Below are 17,715 nucleotides of genomic sequence, written 5' to 3'. Positions count from 1 at the left end.
AAATGTCTGAAATGTCGGAAATTTGACTCCTGAGCGTGATTTTTGAGCCGAATTCTGACTCTCTGCACCTATTTTCAGTTTCAAATTACGAGGTTTCGTACAGAAAATATGCCAATTACTGAAAACGGCGATGGGTCATATTTTGCCCAAACCCCCCCCCCCCCTGCAGTTTTTAAAATGTCTGAAATGTCGGAAATTTAACTCCTGAGCGTGAGTTTTGAGCCGAATTCTGACTCTCTGCACCTATTTTCAGTTTCAAATTACGACGTTTCATTCCGAAAATATGCCAATTACTGTAAACGGCGATGGGTCATATTTTGCCCAAACCCCCCCCCCCCCCCCTGCAGTTTTTAAAATGTCTGAAATGTCGGAAATTTGACTCCTGAGTGTGATTTTTTATCCGAATTCTGACTCTCTGCACCTATTTTCAGTTTCAAATTACGACTTTTTATACCGAAAATATGCCAATTACTGAAAACGGCGATGGGTCATATTTTGCCCAAACCCCCCCCCCCCCTGCAGTTTTCAAAATGTCTGAAATGTCGGAAATTTGACTCCTGAGCGTGACTTTTGAGCCGAATTCTGACTCTCTGCACCTATTTTCAGTTTCAAATGACGACTTTTTATACCGAAAATATGCCAATTACTGAAAACGGCGATGGGTCATATTTTGCCCAAACCCCCCTGCAGTTTTCAAAATTTCTAAAATGTCGGAAATTTGACTCCTGCGCGTGATTTTTGAGCCGAATTCTGACTCTCTGTACCGATTTTCAGTTTCAAATTACTAAGTTTCATACCGAAAATATGCCAATTACTGAAAACGGCGATGGGTCATATTTTGCTCAAACCCCCCTGCAGTTTTCAAAATGTCTGAAATGCTGGAAATTTGACTCCTGAGTGTGATTTTTTATCCGAATTCTCTCTGCACCTATTTTCAGTTTCAAATTACGACTTTTTATACCGAAAATATGCCAATTACTGAAAACGGCGATGGGTCATATTTTGCCCAAACCCCCCTGCAGTTTTCAAAATGTCTGAAATGTCGGAAATTTGACTCCTGAGCGTGATTTTTTATCCGAATTCTGACTCTCTGCACCTATTTTCAGTTTCAAATTACGACGTTTCATTCCGAAAATATGCCAATTACTGTAAACGGAGATGGGTCATATTTTGCCCAAACCCCCCTGCAGTTTTCAAAATGTCTGAAATGTCGGAAATTTGACTCCTGAGCGTGATTTTTTATCCAAATTCTGACTCTATGCACCTATTTTCAGTTTCAAATTACGACTTTTTATACCGAAAATATGCCAATTACTGAAAACGGCGATGGGTCATATTTTGCCCAAACCCCCCTGCAGTTTTTAAAATGTCTGAAAAGTCGGAAATTTGACTCCTGAGCGTGATTTTTGAGCCGAATTCTGACTTTCTGCACCTATTTTCAGTTTCAAATTACGACGTTTCATACCGAAAATATGCCAATTACTGTAAACGGCGATGGGTCATATTTTGCCCAAACCCCCCTGCAGTTTTCAAAATGTCTGAAATGTCGGAAATTTGACTCCTGAGCGTGATTTTTGAGCCGAATTCTGACTCTCTGCACCTATTTTCAGTTTCAAATTACGACTTTTTATACCGAAAATATGCCAATTACTGAAAACGGCGATGGGTCATATTTTGCCCAAACCCCCCTGCAGTTTTCAAAATGTCTGAAATGTCGGAAATTTGACTCCTGAGCGTGATTTTTTATCCGAATTCTGACTCTCTGCACCTATTTTCAGTTTCAAATTACGACTTTTTATACCGAAAATATGCCAATTACTGAAAACGGCGATGGGTCATAATTTGCCCAAACCCCCCTGCAGTTTTCAAAATGGCAGAAATGCCGGAAATTTTACTCCTGAGCGGGATTTTTTATCCGAATTCTGACTCTCTGTACCTATTTTCAGTTTCAAATTACGACTTTTTATACCGAAAATATGCCAATTACTGAAAACGGCGATGGGTCATATTTTGCACAAACCCCCCTGCAGTTTTCAAAATGTCTGAAATGTCGGAAATTTAACTCCTGAGCATGATTTTTGAGCCGAATTCTGACTCTCTGTACCTATTTTCAGTTTCAAATTACGACGTTTCATACCGAAAATATGCCAATTACTGTAAACAGCGATGGGTTATATTTTGCCCAAACCCCCCTGCAGATTTCAAAATTTCTGAAATGTCGGAAATTTGACTCCTGAGCGTGATTTTTGAGCCGAATTCTGACTCTCTGCACCTATTTTCAGTTTCAAATTACGACTTTTTATACCAATTACTGAAAACGGCGAAAAATATGGCTCAGGCCTCAAAATTGAAATCTTTGGGATACTTTGAAAACTTCAGGGGGGTTTGTGACAAATATGACCAAACGCCGCTTTCAGTACTTGGCATATGATCCGTATAAAAAGTCGTAATTTCAAACTGCGAATACGTGCAGCGAGCCAGAATTTGGCTCTAAAATATGGCTCAGGGATCGAAATTGGGATGTTTGATATATTTTGAAAACTGCTGGGGGGATTGGGACAAATGTGTCCAAACGCAGCTTTCAGTACTTGGCATATGTTGGGTATAAAAAAGTCGCAATTTCAAACTGCGAATACGTGCAGAGAGCCAGAATTTGGCTCCAAAAAATGGCTCAGGCCTCGAAATTGAGATACTTGGGATATTTTAAAAACTGCAGGGGGGTTTATGCAAAATGTGACTCACTGCCGCTTTCAAGACTTTGCATATGTTGGGTATAAAAAGTCGTAATTTCAAACTGCGAATACGTGCAGAGAGCCAGAATTTGGCTCCAAAATATGGCTCAGGCCTCAAAATTGGGATATTTGGGATATTTTGAAAACTGCAGGGGGGTTTGGGACAAATAAGACCAAACGCCGCTTTCAGTACTTGGCATATGTTGGGTATAAAAAAGGTCGCAATTTCAAACTGCGAATACGTGCAAAGAGCCAGAATTTGGCTCCAAAATATTGCTCAGCCCTCGAAATTGGGATGTTTGGGATATTTTGAAAACTGCAGGGGAATTTGGGACAAATATGACCAAACGCCGCTTTCAGTACTTGGCATATGTTGGGTATAAAAAAGTCGCAATTTCAAACTGCGAATACGTGCAGAGAGCCAGAATTTGGCTCCAAAATATGGCTCAGGCCTCGAAATTGGGATGTTTGATATATTTTGAAAACTGCAGGGAGAATTGGGACAAATGTGTCCAAACGCCGCTTTCAGTACTTGGCATATGTTGGGTATAAAAAAGTCGCAATTTCAAACTGCGAATACAAGCAGAGGGCCAGAATTTGGCTCCAAAATATGGCTCAGGCCTCGAAATTGGGATATTTGGGATATTTTGAAAACTGCAGGGGAGTTTGTGCAAAATGTTACTCACTGCCGCTTTCAGTACTTGGCATATGTTGGGTATAAAAAAGTCGCAATTTCAAACTGCGAATATGTGCAGAGAGCCAGAATTTGGCTCCAAAAAATGGCTCAGGCCTCGAAATTGAGATACTTGGGATATTTTGAAAACTGCAGGGGAGTTTATGCAAAATGTGACTCACTGCCGCTTTCAGGACTTGGCATATGTTGGGTATAAAAAAAGTCGCAATTTAAAACTGCGAATACGTGCAGAGAGCCAGTATTTGGCTCCAAAATATGGCTCAGGCCTCAAAATTGGGATGTTTGGGATATTTTGAAGACTGCAGGGAGGTTTGGGACAAATGTGACCAAACGCCGCTTTCAGGACTTGGCATATGTTGGGTATAAAAAGTCGTAATTTCAAACTGTGAATACGTGCAGAGAGCCAGTATTTGGCTCCAAAATATGGCTCAGGCCTCAAAATTGGGATATTTGGGATATTTTGAAAACTGCAGGGGGGTTTGGGACAAATAAGACCAAACGCCGCTTTCAGCTCTTGGCATATGTTGGGTATAAAAAAAGTCGTAATATCAAACTGCGAATACGTGCAGAGAGCCAGAATTTGGCTCCAAAATATGGCTCAGGCCTCGAAATTGGGATGTTTGGGATATTTTGAAAACTGCAGGGGAGTTTGTGCAAAATGTGACTCACTGCCACTTTCAGTACTTGGCATATGTTGGATATAAAAAGTCGTAATATCAAACTGCGAATACGTGCAGAGAGCCAGAAATTGGCTCCAAAATATGGCTCAGGCCTCAAAATTGGGATGTTTGGGATATTTTGAAGACTGCAGGGAGGTTTGGGACAAATGTGACCAAACGCCGCTTTCAGGACTTGGCATATGTTGGGTATAAAAAGTCGTAATTTAAAACTGTGAATACGTGCATAGAGCCAGAATTTGGCTCCAAAATATGGCTTAGACCTCGAAATTGTGATGTTTGGGATATTTTGAAAACTGCAGGGGGGTTTAGGACAAATATGACCAAACGCCACTTTCATTACTTTGCATATGTTCCGTATAAAAAGTAGAAATTTCAAACTGCGAATACGTGCAGAGAGCCAGAATTTGGCTCCAAAATATGGCTCAGGCCTCGAAATTGGGATGTTTGGGATATTTTAAAAACTGCAGGGGAGTTTGTGCAAAATGTGACTCACTGTTGCTTTCAGTACTTGGCATATGTTGGATATAAAAAGTCGTAATATCAAACTGCGAATACGTGCAGAGAGCCAGAATTTGGCTCCAAATTATTGATCAGGCCTCGAAATTGGGATGTTTGGGATATTTTGAAAACTGCAGGGGAGTTTGTGCAAAATGTGACCAAACCCTGCTTTCAGTACTTGGCATATGTTGGGTATAATAAGTCGTAATTTCAAACTGCGAATACGTGCATAGAGCCAGAATTTGGCTCCAAATTGTTGATCAGGCCTAGAAATTGGGATATTTGGGATATTTTGAAAACTGCAGGGAGGTTTGTGACAAATGTGACCAAACGCCGCTTTCAGTACTTGGCATATGTTGGGTATAAAAAGTCGTAATTTCAAAATGCGAATACGTGCAGAGAGCCAGAATTTGGCTCCAAAATATGACTCAGGCCTCGAAATTGGGATATTTGGGATATTTTGAAAACTGCAGGGGAGTTTGTGCAAAATATGACTCACTGCCGCTTTCAGTACTTGGCATATGTTGGGTATAAAAAGTCGTAATTTCAAACTGCGAATACGTGCATAGAACCATAATTTGGCTCCAAAATATGGCTCAGGCCTCGAAATTGGGATGTTTGGGATATTTTGAAAATTGAAGGGGGGTTTGGGACACATATGACCAAACGCCGCTTTCAGTACTTGGCATATGTTGGGTATAAAAATTCGTAATTTCAAACTGCGAATACGTGCAGAGAGACATATTTGGATCCAAAATATGGCTCAGGCCTCGAAATTGGGATATTTTGAAAACTGCAGGGGGGTTTGGGACAAATGTGACCAAACGCCGCTTTCAGTACTTGGCATATGTTGGGTATAAAAAGTCGTAATTTCAAACTGCGAATATGTGCAGAGAGCCAGAATTTGGCTCCAAAATATGGTTCAGGCCTCGAAATTGGGATATTTGGGATATTTCGAAAACTGCAGGGGAGTTTGTGCAAAATGTGACTCACTGCCGCTTTCAGGACTTGGCATATGTTGGGTATAAAAAGTCGTAATATCAAACTGCGAATACGCGCAGAGAGCCAGAATTTGGCTCCAAAATATGGCGTCCATTAGTGAGGCTCCGGCCTCCCCCTATGCTGTGAGCCCCTGGGTAGCTGCAGTGAGCACACACTGCAGCTTTCAAAATATCCCAAACATCCCAAATTCGATACCCGAGCCATATTTTGGACCCTAATTCTGGCTCTCTGTACCTATTCGCAGTTTGAAATTCCGACTTTTTATACCAAAAATATGCCAATTACTGAAAGCAGCGGTGGGTCACATTTTGCCCAAAACCCCCTGCAGTTTTCAAAATATCCCAAACATCCCAAATTCGATACCTGAGCCATATTTTGGACCCAAATTCTGGCTCTCTGCACCTATTCGCAGTTTGAAATTCCGTATTTTTATACCAAAAATATGCCAATTACTGAGAGCGGCGGTGGGCCACATTTTGCCTAAACCCCCCTGCAGTTTTCAAAATATCCCAAACATCCCAAATTCGATACCTGAGCCATATTTTGGACCCAAATTCTGGCTCTCTGCACCTATTCGCAGTTTGAAATTCCGACTTTTTATACCAAAAATATGCCAATTACTGAGAGCGGCGGTGGGCCACATTTTGCCCAAACCCCCCCTTCAGTTTTCAAAATATCCCAAACATCCCAAATTCGATACCTAAGCCATATTTTGGACCCAACTTCTGGCTCTGCCCCTATTCGCAGTTTGTAATTCCGACTTCCTATACCAAAAATACGCCAATTACTAAAAGCGGCGGTGGGTCACATTTTGCCCAAACCCCCCTGCAGTTTTCAAAATATCCCAAATTCGATACCTGAGCTATATTTTGGACCCAAATTCTGGTTCTCTGCACCTATTCCCCGTTTGAAATAGCGAATTTTTATACCAAAAATCTGCCAATGACAAAGCAGCGGTGGGTCACTTTTTTTTTTTTTTTTTTTTTTTGAGATATATACAAGAGTTGTTACATTCTTGTACAGCCACTAATACGCGTAGCGTTTCGGGCAAGTCCTTAATCCTATGGTCCCTGGAATACGATCCCCTGCCGCGAAGAATCGTTTTTTCATCCAAGTACACATTTTACTGTTGCGTTAAACAGAGGCTACAGTTAAGGAATTGCGCCCAGTAAATCCTCCCCGGCCAGGATACGAACCCATGACATAGTGCTAGCGGAACGCCAGGCGAGTGTCTTACCACTACACCACAGAGACTGCTAAAAGTCTCATTTTGACCAAATTTTGCCCAAACACCCCGGCAGTTTTCAAAATATTCCAAACATCCCAAATTCGATATCTGAGCCATATTTTGGACCCAAATTCTGGCTCTCTGCACCTATTCGCAGTTTGAATTTCCGACTTTTTATACCAAAAATATGCCAATTACTGAAAGCAGCGGTGGGTCACATTTTGCCCAAACCCCCCTGCAGTTTTCAAAATATACCAAACATCCCAAATTCGATACCTGAGCCATATTTTGGACCCAAATTCTGGCTCTCTGCACCTATTCGCTGATTGAAAATCCGAGTTTCTATACCAAAAATTAGCCAATTACTAAAAGCGGCGGTGGGTCACATTTTGCCCAAACACCCCTGCAGTTTTTAATATATCCCAAACATCCCAAATCCAATACCTGAGCCATATTTTGGACCCAAATTCTGGCTCTCTGCACCTATTCGCAGTTTGAAATTCCGACTTTTTATATAGAAAATATGCCAATTACTGAAAGCGGCGGTGGATAGGTTACACCCCTCCCCCTCCATCCAGTGAGCAGCGGTGGATAGGTTACACCCCCCCCCCATCCAGTGGGCAGCGGTGGATAGGCTACAACCCCCCCCCCATCCAGTGGGCAGCGGTGGATAGGTTACAACCCCCCCCCATCCAGTGAGCAGCGGTGGATAGGTTACACCCCCCCCCCATCCAGTGGGCAGCGGTGGATAGGTTACAACCCCTCCCCCCCCCCCCCCATCCAGTGGGCATCGGTGGATAGGTTACACTCCCTCCCCATCCCGTGGGCAGCGGTGGATAGATTCCCCCCCCATCGAGTGGGCAGCGGTGGATAGGTTACACCCCCCCCCCCCATGCAGTGGGCTGCGGTGGATAGGTTACACCCCCCCCCCCCCTTCCATCCAGTGGGCAGCGGTGGATAGGTTACATCGCCCCCCCCCCCATCCAGTGGGCAGCGGTGGATAGGTTACATCGCCCCCCCCCCCCCCCATCCAGTGGGCAGCGGTGGATAGATTCCCCCCCCCCCCCCATCGAGTGGGCAGCGGTGGATAGGTTTTCAAGTGTGGGGCCTCACTCCCCCTGATCATCCCTCACTTACCTGACACCTCAACTGTCCCGAGGACCTGAGTAGGTTAGGTGCGCCGGGGGCACCGTCCGAAGGTTTTACCGAGACGGGGCTATTACCTGGAGAAGTTGCATTTGCCAGACAGGTCCAGGGGGTGCTGCGTCTCGGAGCCCCGCGAGTGGCATGTCTACATAGGACTGGGTAGTTTAACCCGACGTCGCTGGAGTGTGTTCCTGGACTGTCATCTGCCACTTGGGGGAGCACTGTGTAATGGGGGGAACCTGTGGGCACTTCACCGTGAGGTCAAGGGAGCACTGTGTAAGGGGGGGAACCTGTGGGCACTTCACCGTGAGGTCTAGGAAACACTGTGTAATGGGGGGAACCTGTGGGCACTTCACCGTGAGGTCTAGGGAGCACTGTGTATGGGGGGAACCTGTGGGCACTTCACCGTGAGGTCTAGGGAGCACTGTGTAAGGGGGGAACCTGTGGGCACTTCACCGTAAGGTCTAGGGAGCACTATGTAAGGGGGGAACCTGTGGGCACTTCACCGTGAGGTCTAGGGAGCACTATGTAAGGGGGGAACCTGTGGGCACTTCACCGTGAGGTCTAGGGAGCACTATGTAAGGGGGGAACCTGTGGGCACTTCACCGTGAGGTCTAGGGAGCACTGTCATCACCGAGTATAGAAGCACTTCATTGTAAAGTGCCAGGGGAGCTGTGTCGGGTGTGGACCGCCGGCGCTCAGTGTTTACACCTTAATTGGGGGGTCACTCCGTGTGGTGGCGCTCAGGTTCTCCTCCTGCGCCTCACCAGGGGTGCTGTAGATTTCTTTTGACTTGGGAGCATTCTCTCTCTCAAATTATATACACTGATGGTTCCCTACACCGCACCACGGGTGCAGCTGGAAGTGCAGTTGTTCTGACAATGGGCGATGCCTTGTACTTTGAGTGGGAGTCCGTATAAACAACTGGGCCTCTACCCTTCAGACCGAACTATTTGCCTTGCTCCTTGCACTGAAATGTGTACAAGTCTCCAAACTTGATACATTAATTGTAAGTGACTCCTTATCATCCTTAAATGCTCTCAACTCTTTAAGACATAACTGTAACATGCTTGTGTCCGAAGTAAGTAAGTAATTATCAAAAGAAGGCACCAAACCGGGAAGGCTATGTAGCACCATCAAGTACGCAAAATAATCAGAGGGCGCTAAATATCACCAAGGATGCCAATACGAGAACAAAAACGCATAAGGCGAACGATATCAAAAGTATCCGAGTCACCAAGAATTCTATCGAGGGACAGGTGACCGCGAGGGGCGGTCGGAAAGCAAGACACACGCTCGTCCTGGAAGTCAGGACATTCAAGAAGGACATGCACGACCGTAAGAGGGACAATGCAACTAGGACAATAAGGAGCAGGACGGCGCTCCATCAAGTGACCATGGGTTAAGCGAGTATGGCCAATACGCAACCTCGCCAGAGCTGTTTCCCACCGCCGCTTACGGTGGAAGGAGGACGGCCACGAGGAAACACAACATTTAAGAGTACGTAGCTTGTTACCAGTAACAGACAACCAAGAAGCCTGCCAACGGGTAAGGACTGAGGAATGGATAACCGGGTAAAAGTCGGAATACGGAATGCCTTTACGAGAGATGGGACAAGAGCGGACAGCTTCCTTAGCGGCAGCATCCGCACGCTCATTTAAAGACACACCAATATGGCTGGGAACCCAACAAAACTCAACCGACTTAAATTTACTGTGAACGAGAAACAGCCAATGCTGGATCTCGACAACTGCTGGATGAACCGGATTAAAGGACCCGAGAGCCATGAGGGCACTACGAGAGTCAACAACAACCACAAAGGAAGACTGACAACGAGAAAGCAGGAGACGAAGAGCATAGAGAATAGCATAAAGTTCCGCTGTAAAGATGCTAGTCTCCGGAGGCAAGCGACACATATAAGTGCGATCAGGAAAAACAACAGAGTAGCCAACACCGTCCGCTGACTTAGACCCATCGGTGAAGACAGAAACGGAGCGGGAGTGAGAAGAAAAGTGCTCGAGGAAAAGGCGTTTTAGAACCGTAGGAGGGGTAAAAGCTTTAGTGATACGGGTCAAGGAAGTACAAAACCGCGGAAGAGGGACCCTCCACGGGAGCAAAGAAGGAACAACACGAGGAGAAACATCAGAAATACGAACGGAGAGAGAATCCTGTAGGCGAGATAACCGGACAGAAAGAGGGAGGTGGTGAAGAGGAACAGGAACCGCAGGAGGGGTAAAAGTTAAAGCACGACAGAGGCGAGAGGAAGGATGTTGCAAGGACCGCGCAAGATAGCGAAGACAGTAGCGATCACGGCGGTCCTGGAGAGACAGGAAGCCAGTGTCAACATACAAGCTAAGGATGGGAGTCGAACGAAAGGCACCAGAACTGAGGCGCAACCCAGTATGGTGCAAAGCATCAAGACGGCGAAGAGTAGAAGGAGAAGCAGACGAGTAAGCAGGGCAACCATAATCGAGCTTAGACAGGACGAGAGAGGAATGTAAAGCAAGGAGAGTGCGCCTATCTGCCCCCCAAGAAGTATGGGACAAGACCCGAAGGAGGGTAAGGGTCTTAGAGCACTCAACACGGAGGTAAGAGATATGGGGAGACCAAGACAAACGAGTGTCAAGGAATAACCCCAAAAGCTTCGCGGAATCTTTGTATTCAAGGGGATGACCATAAAGTGACAAAGAGGGACGAAGAACAACCCGTTTCCGCGTAAAAGTCATGGCACAAGTCTTAGAAGTAGAGAACTTAAAGCCATGACCTGTGGCCCAAGACGACACGGCATCAATTGCAAGTTGAAGCCGGCGTTGAAGGAGAGGCGAATCATCACCCTGACAACAAAGGGTAAGATCATCGACATAGAGAGCGGAGAAGACACCAGAAGGAAGAGAGGAAAGAAGACCATTGAGGGCAACCAGAAAAAGAGTAGTGCTCAGAACACTACCCTGGGGCACACCTTCGTATTGCTGAAAAGAGGGAGAGAGAGCGGTACCAAGGCGCACCCGAAAGGAACGACGAGAGAGGAAGCTGCGGAGAAAGAGAGGGAGATGACCACGAAGGCCAAAAGAATGAAGTTGAGATAGGATATGATAACGCCAAGTGGTGTCGTAAGCCTTTTCTAGGTCAAAAAGGACGGCAACAACGGAGGTCTTCACAGCAAAAGCAGTACGAATATAGACCTCCAAGTTCACCAGGACATCTGTCGTGCTGCGGCACTTGCGGAAACCAAATTGAGAAGGGAAGAGGAGGTGATGGTGTTCCAGGAACCACATCAGACGAACGTTAACCATACGTTCAAAGAGTTTGCAGACACAACTTGTGAGAGCAATAGGGCGAAAGTCCTTAGGGGAAGTACCCAGAGACCCCGGTTTGCGAACAGGGAGGACAACGGCACCGAGCCAGTCCTCAGGGACTGACGACGACTCCCAGATCCGATTATACGGACTCAGTAAATACTGAGACGTGCTCGGAGGGAGATGGCGAAGCATCTCATAATGAATACCATCGGAGCCCGCCGCCGTAGAACCGCAGAGGGCCAGGGCAGAACGAAGTTCAGAGAGAGAGAAGGGATCATTATAGGGAAGCTGAAGATGAGTGCAGAAATCTAAAGGACGAGACTCAAGGACAGGTTTACGAAGAAGGAAAGATTGGGGAAGATGAAGACTAGAGCTAACAGAAGAAAAGTGGGAACCCAGTTCGGAAGCGACCTGCAACGGGTCCGCCACAAGAGTATCACGGAGGTGAAGGACCGGTGAAACATCGGGAACGAACTTACCCGCTATCTTGCGGATACGCTTCCAGATCTGGGCCAGAGGGGTCTCGGACGTAATTGTTGAGACATAAGATGCCCAACATTCACGTTTAGCCGTACGGATGGCCCTACGGGCCACCGCACTCGCTTTCCGAAAGAAAAGAAAAGAATCGGTCGTCTGCCTACGGCGGTGCCTCTTCCAGGCTGCACGCTTACAGCGGACAGCCCGAGCACAGTCCGCATTCCACCAGGGAACGCACTTCCGTGGACCCCGAGAGGAAGAGCGAGGAATAGAGCGGAGGGCAGCGTTGAAGACGAAAAAGGAGGTGGTGTCATGAAAAAGGAGGAGAGCGCGAGAGAGAGGCAGAAGGGAGAGGTCAGAGAGAGCAGCACTGAGGGTAAATAGGGTCCAATCTGCCGTAGCAAACTGCCACCTAGGGAAAGAGAGGGAAGGGCGAAAAGAGAAAAAGGAAACAAGGATGGGGAAATGATCACTTCCATGGAGGTCATCAAGAACCTGCCACGTGAAATCTAAGTAAAGAAAAGAAGAGCAGAGAGAAAGATCAAGACAGGAAAGGGTGCGAGTCCGAGAGTCCAAATGAGTGGGCTCACCAGAATTCAGAAGAGACAGGGAAGAAGAGGAGAAACGGCTCAAGAAGGCAACCCCGGGTATTCGTCAGAACGTCACCCCAAAGAGAATGACGACAATTGAAGTCACCCAGCAGGAGCACAGGCTCCGGCAAGGAGTCTAGGTGGTGTTTCAAATCAGGAAGAGAGAGCGGGACACTCGGGGGGAGATAAATGGAACAAACTGTGTACCATTTCCCCACAAAGATACGAGCAGCAGAACAATGGAGAGGCGAAGGAAAAAGTAAAGGAACAAAGGGAACATCAGCCCGAATCAAGAGAGTAGAAGAATTGGAAGCCCCAGCAACGGCTGGGGGGGGGAGAGAAAGGAATAGCCACGAAAACGACCAGGACGAGCACCAAGCATTGGCTCCTGGAGACAGACACAAAGGGGCGAAAACCGCGAAATCAGAAGTTGGAGTTCGAGGAAATTGGCGTAATAACCTCGAACGTTCCATTGAAGAATGGACAACGACGAGAAGAGAAAGGACAAAAACAGAGAACAAGGAAGAAACAAAGGCGAAAGAGCAACAGATCACGTTAAAGAATATCAGGGTCGGGATCAGGGTCAGCAAAGTCAGGGTTAGGGGGCATGGGTAAACTGAGCAAAGACGGAGGGAAGGAAACGGGAGAACAGATCAGAGGTGGGCGGGCAGGGTCCGGAGGAGGAGGAAGAGGAGGAGACAACGGAGAGGAGCAGTCAAGGACAGCAGCAGGAAGAAGGGGAGTAGAAAGAGGGGAGCGCACCCCAGCAAGAGCAGCAACCGAAAGGGAAGCAGGGGCCAAAGAAACCTCCATAGCAGGAACAGGGGGCGCAAGCACTGAAACGGGAGGGGAAGGAGCAACAGAGCCAGAAGGAGGAGCTGAGGAAGAAAGCGAAGCCTTCTTACCCCGCCGGGGAAGAGGAAGGAGAGGAGCCAGGCTTACGCTTCTGACTTAAAGAGACCGGTGTCCCAGCAACTACGTACCGGGCAACGGATTCTAGCGTCTCAACAGGAGAAGCCGAACGAGAGCACACACGGCGGCCGTTAGGAGAGCGATGGACATCCGCCCGCACCGACAGGCGGCGGGGAGAGCCGATAGATGGAGGAAGAGGATGGGAAGGAGGATCGGAGGGGGACGAGGAAGAAGACACAGAAGACACGACAGACCGGGTAGAAGGAAGGGGAACCCCAGACAGAGGACCAGGAGGAGGATCCTTCGGGAGAGAACCCAAAGGAACAGAGGAAGGGGCAGTGGGCGCATCAGGGTCCAAGGCCCGGAAACGGTTGAGTCTGAGGAAGGCGGGAAGGACGAGGAGAGGAAGAGCGCAACACGCGAGCATAAGAGATATTAGCATAAGGCGGGAGCCGGCGAACCTGGCGCCTCGCCTCAGGAAAAGATAAACGCTCCCGGTGCTTCAAGTTGAGGACGGCTGCCTCAAGCTTGTAATGGACACACGCACGGGAGAAGGTAGGATGGGCCTCACCGCAGTTGAGGCAACGAGCCTGGGGAGAAGTGCACTCCGACTTAGAGTGACCTTCGCCACCACGCAAAGGACAGAGAGAGACAGTCCCGGAGCAGCGGAGGGCACCATGCCCAAACCTCCAGCACTTGTTACAGAGCCGAGGAGAAGGAATGTTCTCCTGGACAGAGCACCTGGCACCAGCAAGAATGACAGAGGGTGGAAGGGTCCTACCATCAAAGGTAATCTTCACAACCCGGAGGGGTTGACGGCGACTACCACGAGGGGGACGAGTAAACGTGTCCACCTGGAGAATAGAGTGGCCCTGGGCAGCGAGGATATGTCGAATATCGTCGTGGCAGTCGCGCAGGTCCCGAACACCGGTCGCAACATGGGGCGGGAGCAAAATAGTGCCAACACTGGCATTCAACTGAGCGTTCTTCGAGACCCGAACGGGGGTCTCGCCAAGGCAGGATAAGGCAGCCAAGTGGGAAGCTGCATCCTGAGAAGGAGCAGCAACGACACGTGTACCGAGACGAGTGGGGTTGAAAGTAATGGAGGCATCCACGGAATCAACGAGATGTCGATGGAGGGAGAAATCGTCAGGAGGCGCAGAATCAAGAGGGAGGAGATCAAAATATTTGGCCCACGACGCGGGACCAAACAAGGCTTGATAGGTAGCAGAACTGGAAGGAATCGAGCGAGGGCGGCCGTGACGAGGACGGCGGTGAGAACCCCCAGAGAGAGAGGGGTTAAAAGGCGCAGTAGTTACAACTAGAGAAGGAGCCGCGCCAGGGGACGAGGTAGTCACCACAGGGGGCTTGGGGCTCGACCCAACCACAGAGGAGGGAGGGGGGCCAGGGGAAGGAGTCAGAGAGGCCAAAGGAGGAGCAAGGTCGGGGCCCAATGCAGCGGAGGCTACAGAGCCCGGTCTTCCAATACGGACCGACTCGGGGGCTTGGTCGCCCACCCCAGGAGCCTGAGAAGGTAAGCCAGAAGCAGCCGAAACAGGGGTTATCATCTTGACGAAAAGAAGAATTCACTCACGAATGTGCCCCCACACCCACCATGGAGCCACAATTAGAGGCAGGACACCCAACAAGAAGCTATCGCCGATCTTGTCGGGGCCTCCTAGGGGTGCGTCGTGAGTATACGCCCCACAAACGCCACCTTAAGAAACCGACAGTCCGTCGAGATCGGGCTCAGTGACGAAAGGGGGATTGACAATAAAAGGTTCCCCTCGCTCTCGACGTCGGGTACTACAGTTCTACGGGTGCATGAGTATGCCTCCTCAAGCACCCGGGCGTCAAAATAGAAGAAGTCCAAGGGAAGAACCAGAACGAGCAAAAGGTCGGCAGGAAACGGCAAGCAGATAGGAGAAGAGGGGGGAGAAAAACGAAACAGAAGGAAAAGGAAAAGATGCCCAGCAGAATTGGAGAGGACGGCAGCAGGAGCACAAGGCTAGAAAAGGACAGAGGACTGTCCCAAGGAGCATCATACTCCGGCAGCCGCCCACGAAGCCCCCACACGGCGACAACGAGCTGAGCGGGGAGGGGGTTTGTGTGGGTAAATTTATCTTCGTAGTATTTAATTTTGGCTCTTCTAATTATTTTAGATAGCAAAGATGAGTAATTCTTTGAAAATTCTTTGGCGTCGATTCCAAACCTATACTTCTTCTCAAGGTCATGTTTTTTATTAATGGATTTAAGTATCCCCTTTATAAGCCAAAGATTCTTTAGCCTTTTAGTTGTGACTTGTTTCGTTAGCATAGGTTCAGTGGGTGTTATAAAGGCTGAGAGTTTTTTGAAGAAATGATTGCACTGCTAGGTTGATGTCCCCTATGTTCCCTAATTCGGACTCCCAGTTGACATTAGCAGCAGCAACTATAAAATCGCCTATAGCAGTTTCATTGTGCAGCCTAAAGCTTATCTTCCTTGTCTCTAGAGGTGGTTTGTTAATGTTGGTTAGGAGAAATGTGGGGTAATGGTCTGTAGTGCTATCGATGATTATCCCTGAAGTAAGCGGAGAGGTTATGTTTTTCCAGATGTGATCAAGAGCCGTGGCAGTACTGTCAGTGATTCTAGTAGGTCTAGTGATTAAGGGTATGATGAAGCAGGAATTCATACAGTTGAGGAAACTAGCAGCAGGAGGGTTATCAGGCTCGCAGAGGTCAACGTTAAAGTCTTCAGAAATAAATGGTTTTTGTTCAGTCTGTTGTCTAATATTAGATTTCTAAGGTTAGAGTTAAATTCAGTCACATCAGTGTTAGGAACCCTGTAGACTACTCCCACATTCAAGACAGCATCGTTACCCTTGACTCTGAAACAGGCAAATATATTCTCTCCATAAGGGTCTCTAGATTTAATTACTTTTAAGCAAGTCAGTACATGGTGGTAGTAAAGAGAAGTACCACCACCTCTTTGTATAGAGCGACAGTTGTGAATGGCTGAGTAGTTTGGTATGTTGTAGAGTTGAGAAGTGTCCTCTTTTAACCACGTTTCAGTAAACACAATAAAAAAGAATTTGTTGTCAACTGTTTGAATCAGGGCATTATCATCATCAAAGTGCTTGCTAAGAGATCTTACATTCAAGTTAATTACAGAAACATTGTGATTACACGCTAAAACATTGTTTACATCATGTGCTGTGTAATATCTGCAATTGTGATCATTAAAGTGCTGATTGTCATAGATACTAGATAAGAGGTTAAGGTCTGGATCTATAATAGTTTGCATAAAAAGGCTGTTTTACAGAAAAGCCAAAAAGACAATGAAAAAAGAACTAGCTATGAAAAAAATATATATATAAAACTATACACAAAAATGAGGTAGGTTGCTTAAAAGTACTTTCAAGTACACTAGAGGTAATTATTTGCACTAATCAAAATTGCACAGGCAAAGCAAAGAGCACAATGGAGCAATGGTGGTTGGCCTAGGCAACCTGGGTTACAATGGTGGTTGGCCTAGGCAACCTGGGTTACAAAGAAAAAGTAGAATAAAAATTTTAAAGTAATATAAACCTAATGGGAACTTAGGAATGTAAAAAGTGAACTAGAATAATTAATAACAATAGATGACCAAAAATGTTATGTTTATTGATGGGCTAGATGTGGAATTTTAATTTTTAATTGATTTGCTGCTTTGTTATGAAAGTGGTGGGATAGGTTTTATAAATTTTGCTCTAAATTGACGTGTTTACTGCGAGATAAAAATTGGTTGAGTTACCCCGTAATTAGGGGTTTTCTGTTACCGTAGGCTTTTGATTAGACCATGATTTTGATTCTAGTGGACCATGATTTGATTTTGACCTAGTAACAGAAGTTACTATTCTGTACGTTATTGTACTGCAAGGAACTGTACTCTACGGTATTGTACTGTTCTGCATTGTACTGTACTGTACGGTACTGTTCCATACTGTACATAACTGTACTCTTCTCCACTATACTAGCTGTACGATTCTCTTCCATACTGTACTGTACCATACGGTACTGTAGTATGGTACAGTGCTGTACTGTATTGTACTGTACTGTAAGGTAATGCATGGTACTGTACTCAACTAGACGGTACTGTACTAGACTGGTTAGTCTTGGCTGATACTTCACTAAACTGTCCTTACAAGACTTACAAGCCATCCTGTATCAGTTATTTCCTTGATTACTGACTGGCACTGCAAGCTACACTTGTAGCTTGTACCGGTTCTTTAACACCAACATTTGAATTCCTTTCATTCAGTAGATCTCTTACTAAAGAAAGCCCTATTGATGTTAGCTCTAGCTTGAATGATTCATGTGTCATGTAGAGTCTTCACTTTGCTCTAATATCATGGTCTTATCACCTAGTCCATTCATATCATTTATGCCCGAAACGCTTTGCGTAATAGTGGCTTTAGGCATTGTATGTACTAGCTCTAT

The sequence above is a fragment of the Procambarus clarkii genome, chromosome 61 (genome assembly GCF_040958095.1).
Source record: "Procambarus clarkii isolate CNS0578487 chromosome 61, FALCON_Pclarkii_2.0, whole genome shotgun sequence".
NCBI lineage: Eukaryota > Metazoa > Arthropoda > Malacostraca > Decapoda > Cambaridae > Procambarus > Procambarus clarkii.
This window is presented reverse-complemented; position numbering follows the sequence as displayed.